This window comes from Panicum hallii, chromosome 9 (genome assembly GCF_002211085.1).
Source record: "Panicum hallii strain FIL2 chromosome 9, PHallii_v3.1, whole genome shotgun sequence".
Taxonomy (NCBI): Eukaryota; Viridiplantae; Streptophyta; class Magnoliopsida; order Poales; family Poaceae; genus Panicum; species Panicum hallii.
Window position 1 is genome coordinate 28,883,835 of NC_038050.1, and position 14,400 is coordinate 28,898,234.

Below are 14,400 nucleotides of genomic sequence, written 5' to 3' on the forward strand. Positions count from 1 at the left end.
TTGGGCTGTAGGTTTTCTTTTTGGCTATTAGTGGACAGTAGGTATATAAAATCTATCCTACCAGAAACAAGAACAATCCTACTGAGGAAACGGAGGCTGTGATACCAGATGATATGCTCACGTCTAGGCAGCACGTGTAGCAATTTGTTGTGGCCCGATCTTCTCGTAGGATCTGCGAACTTGATAAATTGTCGCTGCGTGACCTGGTGAAGAGGCAGCGCACCGCGAGGCTGTCCACGCGACGAACTACCGAGACAATCACCCTTCCACGTAACAACGTAACAGCCCACGCAATCACGCCCTATAGACGTGAAGGCACGAACTGGGTGAACCGCAGTTCGGCGTTCTACAACTCCCTCAGGAATCGAAAGAACAAATGTTGCAAGCCTCTCAAGACTCACGCATAAACAAAACTCCACGAGTTTGTGTATTCTGAATTCAATAAAATAAGATCTGACTTTTCATTGTCTAGTACAAGATATATATAGAGATAGGGGCGTTCAGCTTTGAGTAAATGGCTGCATGCGCATGCTCTAGTGGATTTCGTGGCTGGTTCGCGCGTCTTTTCAGCTTCTGGCAGCAGTTACTAAAATGAGCATAACTCCTTATTAGGATATCCAAATAATGAACCGTTTGATGGACTGGAAAGTAGACTTGAAGACGCTTCCATCCACTTATTGAACACCATCTAACTCCTTGTATTCTGTCCACAGTGATGCTTGGAATTCGTACCATGTGTCAGTCATCTAGCTTCTGGTTGCATTCCCATGCTAAGGTGATGAACCTCCATTTTATTCATGCACACCATAGGCTTCTTGGTTCAGATGTCCAGAGGCTTGAATCCATCTTGATCCCATGCTGGTTCATACACTCCATCATTCCTAAGGACATTGAAACAAGAACTCAAAAGCATAGGCTCATTCAACATAGACTGATTATTAAACATAAGGTTAGCGTTCACCTGAGAATGAATTTCCTTCTGCAATTGTTTAGCTCTACTCCTTGTAATTGGACCAGCTATATCAAGTGGAGTTTCATTTGAAGATGAGTGAATGCTAGGCATGTCCTCATTAAGAACACTCGGGTTTTGTTAGATGCAAGTTTAGCTTTTGCTACTTCCTTGTAGACGCGCGTGCTGATCCAGCCGCCCGTCCACTTGTTTTCGGAACCCCACCATAATTGATATTCGATTTGAGACCTTCAATTACATCTCATAATTTCAGTACTTGTTCTACTTGTTCTTGCTGGTTCTTCGATTGCTTGCAGGACGAGTGCCCTAGTGGCCGGGTGTCGCGCTCCACAAGATCGCGGCAACCAAAGGAGGTGGTGTATCGGTTGCTAAGGCGCAGCATCCTTGGAAGGCTGTAGTCGGGCCGTGAACGTCGTCTCCTCCATCAATCGAGTTATTCCACACCTCTCATCGAAAGATCAGGAACAAACCCTAACGGGTTCACATCAGTTCCCGCAGTCGAGGGCATGGGCCTTGGTCATCCCGACTGAGTCGTCAGTCGAGGTTGTGGGCCGAGACGGCCTAGATGAAGTTGTTGCCCTATACGGACACGTGCTTGTTCCAAGTGCGGCCTTGCACTGGTCAACGAGAGGTGGGCCTGTCAGACCTAGGTACACGGGACCATACACGTGGCATACTTTTCCTAAGATAAGGGTTGGGACATGGCCCACGTCCTACATCTGTTGTAACTACTCGTAGGCTAGTAAAACTGCTCCTATAGTAGTAAAACTAGTCGGATACAGTAGGGAACTATCAGAAAAGTACTCAGGTAGGACTCTAGGGCATGTATCCGACTTGGACTTCCATATAAACCTGTCCCCCAGACTATATAAGGGCGGACAGGACCCCCTCTAGGGGATAACCCAACGATCATCTAGGGAATCACCCAGGAGATCACTCAATCACCATCAAAGGCAATACAAACCACACAGGACGTAGGGTATTACGCTCTCAGCGGCCTGAACCTGTCTAAACTTTATGTTCCTTTGCACCTTCGGATTCCTAATCTCGACGACACCCTACCTAAAAACTCACCACCTTGGGGTTATCCCTTGATGGGCGTGGTGGTAAAACACCGATAGCTGGCACGCCAGGTAGGGGTGTTCATCGAGCATCCACTGGAGAACTCAATGGCATCTCTCAGCATCACCAGTAACATGCTCGACGAGGGCACAACCTTCATCTTCGGCTCCTGGATCTGCGTTGCCAATGGCTTGGGTGGCCTCAACAACCATCTAATTGACTCCAGGAAGCCGGAGGCCTCTACAGCAACTCGACGCAGCAACCTCAACTCCTTCATCAACGATCTCGATGAGTTGCTGCTCCCTGATCTGCCCAGGGAGATCAAAAACACATTGGGCAACTCCAAGTCATGCTGCACCAGGACTCAGATCGGATTCAAACCAATCTAAGGAAGCTTCACGATCCAAGTCCCTCCCTGACTCGGAGGAGGACTTGGATCGCCTCTTCAAGTTTTGAGACAAGGGAGCCACCGTGCGTTAGGGCCCCCCATTCTCGACTACGACTCTGACTCAAACAAAGAGTACCCGTCAATCACAATTTTGGATCGAGGAGGACTCGGGGACAGGGGAGCCACCGCTTATCGGGAGGCTCCAGTTCTTGTTATCCACTCATAACCGAATGATTACTCCGAGTAATTTTCAGGTAGTCATCCGGGTTTAACTATAACATCCATGCCGCAAGGTTGTTTCTAGTATTGTAAGGGTCTAGAGCCCTCTGAGGTACTTGAATTCGACTCCCCCTTGTGGCACAATCCACCCTTCGGCGAATCGACCCCAGGAAGCTGGAAATTTTTGACTACTACGCTCAACATCGACGCGCTACCGCGACAACCTCGACTACTCGACTCGCGCTGCAGTCATGACTGCCTCGACAAATAGGCAGCACCAACGACAACTTTGCCAACTCGTCTCGACTAGAAACCAGTCGGGACCGAGCCGCAAACTTCTCCACAACTCGCTTCGCCCGATCAACAACTAGTCGGAATCAACTCCGACTAGTTGGCTCCATCAACAAATCGCTCATGGATCAAGATCGGGTTGAGATAGTTTAACCCAGGACCCTCTCCGCATTGGAAGAGGATTTTGATCATCCTCCACCACTCAGAGAAGGAGAAGCCACCGCTCATTAGGGGGCTATGGTTTCCGACAACCACTCGGATCCATCTACTCATGTGACCCAAGGTCTGGTAAGGGGATCAGATTAGTCAAGCAGGTTTGGGTAGCGGAAGGGCAAGAAACTCTCCAGGTCCCTCAAATCAAGTCCACCATGATTCATTGCCACACCCAGGGAACTCCCCTTTCAAGAGGGCAGACCCCTCCTTCCATCTGACGATGAAGACGAGGGCCAAGCGATGCGGCGTGGCAAATTCTTCAATCAAGAAGTACTCATGATTGATGCCAACGAGGACTGTGTGGCCTAGAGCAGGTCCAGCTAGATGACTATGAGGACTACCTCCTTGATCCACTCAACGAAGAGGTGGACGTAACAATGGATTGGGAATCCTCCTCCAACATCAAGGTGGACGACGCGAGGCTCATCCAACATCCGGCCATTGAGGCTCATCTATGTTTTCTCCTCTAGCTCTATTCGACGTGAGGCGGCCTCGAGTCCTCCGCGGAGCAGCCTTCGAACCTCGGTTAGTCGGATTCACGAGTCGGGACCCGATGGCATGCTTTTGGGTTTTTAGGTATTTCAAAAACTGAGCAATCAAATGCGTGTATCGAATGAGGATGTGGCCTATTGAGGCTTACCTGGGGAGTTGGAGTGCTGGTGCAGTTTTTCAGGGATGCGCATCGGGAGCGACCCTACCATGTCATGGAAGATAATGGGGTGCCCGCTCCACCATGATTTCCAAGATCAGTGGAGTGTAACCATGCCTGCCGCCTTTTCCTATCACAATTTAATCGAATGGGAGGGGAGACGGTTCATACCTTTTCCTCTTCCTGCAGAGACCGAGGGGTCATGCATCGTATGAAGCCAAGGCCCCATTATAAAACTCCACCATCTCGGCCAAACGTTCTCACCAGCAAGCGCCTGTTTTTCCGTTCAGAAGCAAAGGAAACATCCTCCCGTCTTCCTCGCCCTTTAGCGAGATGGTGGGAGAGAAGCACCTGGCGGTTGAGGGCTCCAGCGCTCTGCCTCGGGGGCCACCGCCCCTCCGGGAGGCTCTGCACCGTCAGAGGTAAGCATTGCTCACCTTGCCGTTGTGTTCCTTGGTTGCGGTTGGTGACGCTTTGGCTTTTTGTTCGTGCAGGGCTATCTCCACGGGTCCTCAAGGCTTCATCGCCACGAGTGGAGCAGTTGGGGGACCCTCTACGGCCATGGTGTCGGCGTCATCAAGGTCATCCGAGTCCGACACGAGCCGGCGTAGGGAGATGCGGGACCTTGTTCGCAAGGCGTCTGAGGCTAGGGGCTGGTATTCGGATGCGACGCAGGAGGTGGGCAGGCTGGAGGCCGATCTTGCCGCCGTGTAGGCCGCCCCTTGCGCTTCAGAGGAGGAGACGGTTTAGGCCCTAGCTGAGGCCGTGGATGCCCACGCCCGGGCAGCAGGTGCGTTCCTTATAGCGAGGGCTTCCACTTGTTTTTATTTCCGAAGTGGTTATAGTGTCCATAACCCTCCGTGTTTTAGGTTTGGAGGAGGAGGCGACTGCTTCTCTTCTTGAGGTGGATGAGACCCTTTCCTGCGCTGCACTTGACATGGTATGGGTGGTGAGGCCGGAGGGGCATCTGTTTTCCGAGCGTCTCCAGTCCCTGCCGCGCCAGGTCAGGGACGCGGTGGCATTAGGCGTTTGCGAGGGGCCACCAGCACGCTGGCCTTGGTACGGGTTCGTTCTGGCTGGGATCTGGCCCAGCTAGAGCCCGGGTTCCCTGTGGTGACCGGCCCCTAGGAGCGGAGGGTGCTCGTGAATGTGTTCGTCGGAGCTGCTGCCATCATCACCACGGAAGTCGACATCGATGACATCCTCACGAGGGGAACTAACCCGCGCCAGGATGGTGCCTAGGCGGTTCTTGCAGTTGAAGTAGCGGTGGTTGCATCGTCCTAGGTCTTTTTTTTGTATTTACTTGGAACAAAGTGTGCGAGAGACTTACCCCGAGTGGACAACTAAATTTGATCTTTTTTAGTTTAATGATATTTAAGGGGCTTATCCCGCCTGCTGTTAAATGCTGATCGGGTGCGTGGCCTAAGGATACTCACTTGGGAAGTCGGAGCGTCGCCCCATTTTTCGCACCCATGCCGTGGTCATGGTGGGCCCCACACCGCGTGCCCTGGCTTGTCTGTTGGGCTTCCGCAAGGCGCATCCCTTTAAAGAGGGAGGACCGGGGGTCATCGTCTTCCTTATCCTTTTGCTTGTCTCTTTCCGATCGCTGCTGCCAGCCTTCTTCTTCCCCGCTTTCCAATCGTCATTGCCCCTCCCCTTCTCCGCCTCCATCGTGCCCGAGGAGGAAGAGACAGAGAGAGACAGCAGAAGCTGTTCCACCTCCTCTTCCCCAATCGCAATGTCACACTGGAGGCCCCCCCGGTGGAGCACTAGGAGCCGCATTCCGATCCCGATGAGATCATGAGCTTTCTCACGTTCCACGAGCATGCCCTCGAGCACCCGGCGCACCCGTTCCTGCTCGGCCTGCTGAACGAGTGGGGGTGGAGCTGCAGCACCTCAATCCGAATGGGGTGCTGCACATCGCGGGCTTCGCCACGTTCTACGAGGGCTCCCTCGGAATAGATCCGCATGTGAGTCTATTCCAAATCTTCTTCCACGGGCGAGGCCTGACAGTGAAGGGGGACCCTCTACCCACACCAGTCGGGGCCTTCGGCCTACAAAAGAGGTCTCGCTCGTCGGGGGATTACCCAATGTACACGCCCGCAGATTCAAACTGGGGGTGGCACGAAGAATGGTTCTACGTCAGGAACCCGATGGAGGTGACGTTCCCGGTGTTCACGGGCATGCGACCAGTGAAGCAGAACAGCTGGCATAGGGGTCCCCAGCCTCGAAGAAGGGGTGTGTGGCATTTCTCAAGAGGGCGCTGCGGAAGTGTGTCATGAAGGAGGGGCTCGACGGGGTGCAGCTCTTCAGCACCATCCGCGCCCGCCATGTCATTCCTTGGCCGTCAGGATGACCAGGATGCGGGAGTACACCGGCCTTGCGGATCCTGACCAAGTGTCGCCGGAGGAGATGCCCGACGATGAGGTGTGGTCTTGGTGGACTTGGTCCTCAAGGTGGGGAATCAACAAACCATTGGCGGTCCGAACGCCTTTGACAAGGGGCACCTGCCGCATTTGGTGAGTTTTTCCCTCCCCTTCTTCTTGTTGGTTCTCTTGCGCCTGATTGGCTCCCAACTTTCTTCTTGATTTTCTAGGGACTCAGTCATCCTCAATCCCACCCTCATTTGCCTAAGGGGGCAGCGAGCGCGGCTAAGCAGGCCGCTCAAGTGTTTCCCTGCCGAGGAAAAAGATGGCCGAGAAGGCCAAGAGGAGGAAGGTGAAGGAGATGGAGATTGCGCGTCGAGTCCGGATGGGTGAGGATCGTGACACCGTCCAAGAAGAATAGGAGTTGGAGCCCTGATGGACTCCGATGATGCCAACTTGTTCATGGTGAAGCCTCGCAGCACCACGGGGTCACAGATCCTAGAGGGGTTCGGGACGTCCCCTAGCGCTCCAGATGCGAGGAAGCACGTCACGAAGGACGATGCGGCCCCGATGGAGGAGGCGAAGCAGGCTCGACTGGAAAAGCACTAGGGGATGCCACAAATGCAGTCTCCCTTGGAGCAGTGCGAGGATGAGTCGGAGTAGCGCACCGGTCTTGAGACGTGCTTGACAACGCCAGACGTGACCGACCCACCTCGTGACCTTCAAGACGCCACACCTCAAGAGTCAGCAGGATTGGCCTTGGGCTTGGGTCATGCGATGGGAGATGGTTTTCGGTCCCTGCCAGGCGTCCGGAAGTTCGAGAGGTTTGGACCTCCTCCGATTGGACGGGCGTCTATGTAAGAGGACCACTTTTGGGGTTTCGGCTCTTGTGCAGTGACTTGGTGACAATCAGCCTTGAGGCCGATGTCGAGCATGTGCAGTGGAGACCCAGCCTGGCACGGTTTGCTCTGGCCCAAGGGGGGTTAGGGACTACTTCCCACGGGCAGGCCGCCCACGATCCCCCTGCAGTCCGATGTGGAGGTGACCGTGGTTGTGCCTCCCCCGTCAAGCATAGGAAAGAAGGATGAGATCGCAGCCCCCGAGTCCGCGGGCGGAGGAATGCATGGTTCGCCCGCGTGGTCCAAGCTGGAGATGGATGAAGTGGCTATGCCAGCATCCGTGAACGTGGTCGCTGAGCCTGGGAGCGAGGAGGCTCCGGCTCAGTCGGACAAGAGTCTCACCCAGGCGAGCAGTCACCCAACACAGCAGCAGCACTGGGGGAAGGTTAGGAGCGGGCAATGGTCCCCATCTCCAGTCCGTCCAGCTCAACGAGCGGGTTGGTCGGAGAGTGGGTGTGGCCCGATCCTAGCAAGCTAGGTGAGGCTCGATTTGTCCTGCATGATGAGTGGGAGGTGAAGCTTTGGGATTTTCTCGAGTGAAGCAGGCAGCCGGCCTGTGGTGAGCTCACCGCTGCTATGTCGGGACTTGAGGTAGCCCTTCGTAGGGCCAAGGTCGCTCGGCGGACCTCATCCGGGGAACTGCTGAGTATTGCTCGAGTAAGTCTTAACGGCCCGTTCCTAGTTTTTGGTGGGTAGCCTGACTTGGCATTTCATTTCAAATTTCTTGTTTTGAAGAACTTGGAGAGGATTTTGTTGAACAAATCCCGGTTCCTCTGGGAGGAGCACGCTCGGCTTGGGTAGGAGGCGGCGTTGCAGCGACGGATCATGGAGCTGACCCACAAATTAGAGGCTGCTCGGGCATCAGTGCTCCACGAGCGTGGCCACGCGAATGTTGCCAAGCAGGAACTTGCCACATTCCGGTCAGCTCTGGGCCTAAACCCTAGGACGCGCCCCTGTTGGTCCCTACTTGATACACACCCCATCGGGCCAAAATCAGGTGACGCAGCACCGTGGATAGAAAAGATCTTTGTAGCAAATCAAAGATTGCAGACGCCTCGGAAAAGATATGGATATGAGTCCAGATCTATATGAAAGTAGACTTTATAAGCTTTCCGTGAAGTCCAAGAACTCCCCAATCGGAGTCCGTATGAAGTCGTGGCAGCCGTTACAACTTGGTTCTGACCTGCAGTCCGAATCCAACATCCAAAACGTGTTGGATTTGGACTCTTCCTTTCCTTGCACCAAAAGTGACGTGGTGGCCTGGCGGACAATATTGGGAAGATTTGGGCTTGGTTCCCAATCTATTTTTTGGTCCTCCATATTTTCCATGTAATTTCCACACACGGCTTTATCTAGTCAAGTAATTCTGAAAACGAGAATGCACAAAAATCATAGTGCAGCATTAATTGTTCAAATGTATCAAATTTAATCTTAATATGGAGTTGATTCACCTTTGGACAAGAAGGCACTAATATGATCATATCCATGCTAGTGATGTCCTCATCACAGACCACCTCCACAAGCGTGTACGGTCCTTCCCAGGGTGGAGTGAGCTTGTGCTTGTCCTTGGTCGACTACGCTCTCCTTAGCACTAAGTCACCGACTTCAAGGGTTCTTTCCCGGATATTCCTCTCATGGTACCTACGAAGGGTCTGCTGGTAGCTTACCGAGCGGACCAGGGCCATCTCCCGGGCCTCGTCCAACAATTTGAATGAATCCTACTAAGCCTCCACGGCTTGGTTGGGGTCAAAGGCCTTGACCTTTGGGGCACCATGGTCTAAGTCGGAGGGTAGCACGGCTTTCGCCCCGTAAGTTAGGAAGAACGGGGTGAATCCTGTGGACCTATTGGGGTTGTCCTTAGGCTCCAGAGGACGGCTGGGAGCTCATGAACCCACCGGCTAGCAAACTTGTTGAGCTAGTAAACCCACCCGTCACTGAAATCCAAGAACTTCTTGCATGTGAAGTTGGTCCCATTGTCCGTGATTATGGTGTTGGGCACACCAAATCGGTAGATGATGTCAAGAAAAAACTTGACAGGTTCTTGGGAGCTGGGCTTCACAATCGATTTTGCCTCAATCCATTTGGTGAACATGTCCACCGCGATGAGCAGGCGGGTGAAGCCGCCAGGAGCCTTCTTAAGAGGCCTAACCTTGTTGAGACCCTAGACCACAAACGACCATGTGAGGGGGATGGTCTGAAGCGCTTGCGCTAGCAGGTGGATCTGCCAAGCGTAGAATTGGCACCCCTTGCACGTGCGGATGAGCTCTTCCACATCACGGAATGCAGATGGCTAGTAAAAACCCTAGCGAAAGGCCTTGCCGACCAGCGACCGCGGGGCTGCATGGTGCCCACAGATGCTAGCATGGATCTCCAAGAGGAGTTCCTCGCATTGTTGGGTCGAGATGCATTTCATGAGCATCCCTACTGTGATACTCAGGTACTTAGCATTGTCACACCCTATCTTTTAATATGAAGTTGTGTGCAAAATGTGGTAAAAGTGTGTTTAAAAATTGAAATGTTAAGGAAAAAGGGTTGTTTAAGTAATTATAAATTAATAAGGGTCCTTTAAGTGTTAAAAGGGTGGGAATGGGAGGTAGAACTTAAATGTATGAGGGTTGTTTTGTAAAAGTCAAGAACTTGTGTTTAAATTGCAAATATAGGTGAAACTACACATGGGATGTAAATGTAGTGTAGTTTTTAAGTAGGATTTATATAAAGTTTAGAAACTTTGCTAAGTTTCATAGTAATTTCAAATCTGTTGCTCTTCTACAAATAAACCTTAAAGCAAAGTTATAGATTTTGAAAAACTCTACACTTTTGATTTTGGGCCCATCTTCATTTGAGCTCTGGTTTGAAAGTTATTTGAGCATTACAGTAAGGTCCCTATCTTTTCTAAAATTTGCAACCGGGTCCTCCTTCGTCTACCTCTCTCTCTCTCCCTCTCCTCTGTTCCGCTGCCGCGCGCCGCCGCCGCTCTGACCCGGCCATGTGCCGTGCATCTCCCCGCTCCAAAGCCGCCCTGAGGCAGGCCACGTGCCGCCCCAGCACCTGCCCCGCCGCTCCCCGGCCTCGCGCTGGCTTCTCCTCACCTCGCCACGCCGCCTGCCGTCTGCCCGAACTGCTCCTCGCCGCCGCTCGCCGTCGCTGCAAAACGATCAGTACCACCTCCTGCTTCCCGGCGATTCCACGCGTCGATCCCCTGCCTTGCCGCCGCCCTCTCGACCTTGTGCTGTCTCGCACCCGCGTTCCCCACGTCGCACTGCTGCTGCCCAAGCTTCGTCGTGCCGCCACGCGCGCCGCCGGCGTGCCAGCTCCTGTTTCCGCGCGACCACATCTCCTTCAAGACCCCGAGCACATCCTGGAACTCCTAGCACACTTGCCCTTGCGTTTTCACACACGCATTTCACTCAATTTCTCCTGCTCCAATCACCTCCCTTCACCCGACCTCCGTGGCCGTCCCTGGCCATCGTCAACAGCCGCCCACACCACCCCCGGACCCCAATCCAGTGCAACCAGAGCTCCGCCGTGACCCGCTGGTGCTTCTCAGCCCCTCCAATTTCGTTTTCCCGCATCCTAGCACCATTCCCTGCAGCGCTCGTGAGCTCCAAGCTCCGCCGCCGCTCGGCCTCCCGTCGAACCGCCGGTACAAGGCCTCTCCACCCCGACCAAGGTCACCAGAAGCACCACACCAGCCAGCAGAAACTATTCGACTACTTCCCCACCACCCTCCGGCACCCTAGCCTGCGGAACGCCGCGCCACCATCACCGCCGGTGAGAACCCGACCCGCCCCGCCATCGATTACCACCTTCTGCTCGGTCTCCGACCAAATTAGGTAGGGGAAAAGCATTCCCGCACTCCCACGATGCTCCTGCGCGCCCTTCCTGCCCACGTTCGCCGGCCCCTCACCGGGAACGATGATGCCCTGCCACGGCCGCCGCCATCTATCATCGCCGACCGTGCCCCGTCACTAATCCTGGTGCACATCACCCACCCGTGAGCATAGTAGATCATGTAGGTCATGTAGGACCAGATCATCCCCGGCCAAACCCTCGCCGCCGGCGAGAACACGCCGGCCGAACGTCACGGTCATCGTCTTCCCCCAGCAAGGACCCATATGTAATTTAGATTTCTGTTCTAAGGGCCTAGGTGCAAGAACCCGAGGGCCTCCCTGTGAACTCTTTTGTTATTTCATGTGTGCAAAGTAGCTAGCTTGTAAAATTCATAGGAATGTGTAGAAAAATTCAAAAATTACCAAACCAGTTCTGTTGGAATCTAGAAATATAAATCTACAACTTTTGTTAATAAAGTTTGGTTTGAAACTAAATGATTTTTGGTTTATTTTAAACTTCAAGTAAAAGGATGTCTTATGCATAACTTTTGCATACTAGCTTATTTTCTTGTGATTTTTGGTATGTAGCTTCTTTAGGCCATGAGTAAGCTTGTGTAAAAATTTCAAGCTTAGTACTGTTTTGTAATTTAAGTTCTTTTGAACTTGTGCAAATCAAATTTAAAAGTAGTTTGAATTTATTTAAGCATGATCCTGTAGTTTAATTGTTTAGATCTTTCTATCATAACCTAAATTGCTGATGATTAGCTCATAATTAAATTTCCCAAAATTTATAGTTTTATTTCCTCAGGATTTGAATTTAAACTTGAAGTTTGAGTTTAAATTCAAATGTGTTAGTTTCTATTTTTAGAAAATTATGAGAAATTCATAATAAATTTATTTATTGAAGATAAGCTTAACTATAAAGACACAAGGTTAGAACCTTTATAGTTTTCAAATTAAAAATCCAATTTGATAACTTAATTCAATAAAATAGGATAATTGGATTAAAATAACCATAATGAGTTTACATTCAAATCCCCCTTGCTTCATGAGTTTATATTGATTAAATTGTTGGATTGCAACTTTATCGTGAAATAAAATCTTTAACTCAAGCACCATCTCACTTAAATCATTGCATACCATGTAGAATCGACGATGCTCGACGACGGAGACTACGAGCTAGTCCTGGAACAAGACCAAGGGTTTTCTGAGGACCCAATAAATGTCACCGAGACTCTAACTGAAGCCCTGAACCCAAGTTCGGAAGTCTCTGACACTCCTGCCCCCAACCCCACTCCAGAAGGCAAGCCCCGATGCATACCCCAGTATTTCAATTTATTACAATTTTACTTATATATATTATATATCTTGCATTACGTCTAGGAGTTGAAATGAAACCCTAGTTGCATAAATCCTAGGAATCCAATGTATTGTACCCGAGTCCTTATCGCCTAGACGCTCTGCTAAATAGGACCGGTAAAAGTCGAGTGATTTCCTGTCACTCGCGCGATATAGGAGTTGCATGTTTACTATCCTGCAATCTCTATAAGGATAATGGACAGGGTCATGTACGGTATCATGACCTGGAGATGTACCCTGTCTATTTTGATAAAAGTTGTTAAGGTCGCAGTGTGTGATAGTGGTGGCTAAGCGTTTGAAAGTACTAGCCACATGCCGCGAAATATGGTAAAGCGGCAAGCCTAGTAACCGATCGGCCCGGCAAGTGGACATACCTCCCACCACTCGTAATTTGATTTTTCTCACGCACCGACGTGCGGGAGTACGTTCCGCACAGCGGACAGGAGTACGGTCATGTAGTCGCGCTACAGATGTATGTCCTGCACAATTGGTGTGCGTACGGTCCTACAGTCGCTTGTGGTGGCCTTGTTCCACAAGCCGGAATGAAAGGCAAACTGTTGTTTTGGAACGATCTTTGGATGTTCCAAGCGTGTGAGTTAGGTTTACCCTTGCAAGGTTTGGAAATGCGATTCAGAATTGCCGTCTCTCGCGGAAATTGAGACTGCTTATTCCTTCTGCCACATAGAGTAAGAACTATAACTATTGATGGAATAATCCTGATGAATACTAATCTCTACCTTTCTTGCCTAGTGTAGGTGCTTACCTAGAATGGATAATCAAATTAGAATTTGAAAGCTAAAATTTGAAAGTAGATCATACTCTTTGTTCTTTTCAGCTGAAATGAAACCCAGAACTATTTCAGGCCTTCATGAGTCTAATTACGGGCTAAGTATACCCAATTCCGGGTAAGCCTTGCTGAGTATTAGTATACTCAGTCTTGCTAGTGAATCTTTCAGGTATAACCTTCGAGAACCCCACGGATAACCCTGCATGGCCAACTTCTGTTCCTTTTGGCTGGTCCGTGGATCGGAGTGGGATCCGTCCCCGACTGGCAGTGACCCTCCGGAGTGACACCAAGCTTTGGGCTGAGTACGGTGTCAACCTTTGCGACGTGCGTAGTCGCGTGTTTATTTTCCTTCCGCTGTGAACTTGGACAAGCTGTTTAGCTTGTCGCTTAAAATAATGTTTGTATAAGTTACTTTGAATTTCAGACGGTTTGTAATAATGTTAATATGCTGTAATTAAAAGTGGGTGAGCTGTGCTGTGATTGTAAACTCACCGTCGTGCGAGGTAGACCTACTTCGATCCTGTTGAACCGTGGTTGTATCGGGTAGAGACCCGACAGACCAATGAGTTGTTCCGTTTGACGTGCGTTGAGATGATATCGGCTGTATAGCGGTAATTAGCGCACTTGAGCCGGAATAATTCAGGCGGTTCTGCCACAGCTGGTATCAGAGCCATAGGTTTATTTTTACAATTGTAGTAGCTCTTAGAAAGTGTTTTTAGGATTAAACTTTGCTAAACAAATGAGTTTACAAATCACGTTGGATTCGTTAAGGTTGGTGATTAGAACGCAAAGCCCTAAGGATTTATATGGGAAATATCAGGTGGCTGCTAATGTGTATATATATATATAGTCTTGTTCTAACTTGCAGCACTACTTTTAGTTAGAACTTAAATTCATGTATAACCCAACTTTACTTTGTGTAACGACACCTTCGGTGGTAAGGTAAGAAGGTAAGGATCCTCAGCTAACTGGGGAGTTAGCCTTCTCGTCGGTGATGCGAACCGAACGCTGTTTCTCAAGCAGTGGCCTACTTGAGATGCTGCCAATATATCAACTTAGGTTGGTTATATTGGGAGTATCTGGTTCGGCGTAGGGTATGGCGATCGCTGTTCATACCCCCGCATTTTGCGGTACCCCTGTGAATACGTTGTTTAACGACGTATGTTAACATCGTCTGTACGGCAGTAATGGTACAGATGCTGTTTCTATAGCAAACAGTACTGTTTAGGGATACTTTCATGTCGTGCTGCCATGAAAGGTTCATGTTATATAAATATGATCTTTTGCAGGTACACTGATGAGGACATCACTGCCATTGATACAACCACAACGACTGCCCCTTCACCACTTACAGCGGAACGAGGACC